This window comes from Pteropus alecto, unplaced genomic scaffold (genome assembly GCF_000325575.1).
Source record: "Pteropus alecto unplaced genomic scaffold, ASM32557v1 scaffold106, whole genome shotgun sequence".
NCBI lineage: Eukaryota > Metazoa > Chordata > Mammalia > Chiroptera > Pteropodidae > Pteropus > Pteropus alecto.
Genome location: NW_006442103.1, coordinates 11,191,627 through 11,192,317, shown reverse-complemented (window position 1 = coordinate 11,192,317; position 691 = coordinate 11,191,627). Strand labels below are relative to the sequence as shown.

General features: G+C 59.5%; 1 protein-coding gene across 8 annotated transcripts in view; it reads left to right on the top strand.

Annotated features, from left to right (window-relative positions):
* The window catches only part of DRAM2 (DNA damage regulated autophagy modulator 2), a 17,058-nt gene continuing 16,367 nt past the window's right edge, over window positions 1-691 (top strand). For 4 of the 8 annotated variants that reach the window (XM_025052262.1, XM_006919629.3, XM_015595500.2 and 1 more), the window contains exon 1: window positions 7-92. The gene's annotated coding sequence lies outside the window, so the exon portion shown is untranslated. Of the gene's footprint in view, window positions 93-691 lie in introns of all 8 variants that reach the window. The other 4 variants (XM_025052261.1, XM_025052260.1, XM_015595501.2 and 1 more) reach the window with 3 other exon arrangements.

The following is a 691-nucleotide window of genomic DNA, read 5'->3' as shown; positions in this document are numbered from 1 at the left end:
CTCGGGAGCGCGCGCCGCGGCCCCGCCCCATCTCCGTCCATCCTGCAGACTCCAGACCCGGCGGCCAGCACTGGCGGCCTCATCCAAGCAAGGTAGGCCGAAAAGGGGACGAAGAGCGGCCCCAGCCCTCTCTAGGGATGTGTGTCAGGGGACTGGATGGGTCGGGTAAATGGACGCAGCTGGTAGTCTCCCACCCCGATGGCGGGCGTGCGAGTCGCGTGCCAGCTCGCGGCACCTCCTGGGACAACACTGTTTGAGAGGCGCGAGCGAAGGGTGGTGGCTGCCGACGGGCTCTGAGGTTTCTGGAGGTTGAGGGCCGTGCTGACTGGGTTCAGGTCTCGCGCCCCACCTTTTTCGGTCCTGGACCTTGGTCTCTTCCCCCCTTCCCCTCCCCGCGTCCCCACTGCCCCAGGCCAGGTCAAGCTCCGCCTCTCTCATCCTTTCTTGGCCCCAGGCGAAGCGGAGTCTTGATCTTGGTCCAAATGCTTTGCGCCTCCGGAAAAAGGCAGCGGTCTAAATAAACAATTCACTGGTTTTGTTTTAAGCGGTTACCGAGAACCTTTGCCCCGTTCCCACAAAAACTACGCTTGAATACGCGTTCCAGTTGTCACTCTGGGAGAGATTCCTTGGTGGGAAGGTTTGAAATTGAGATATGTGGTGACCTTGTGTTTATATGAAGTTCAAGTTTAAG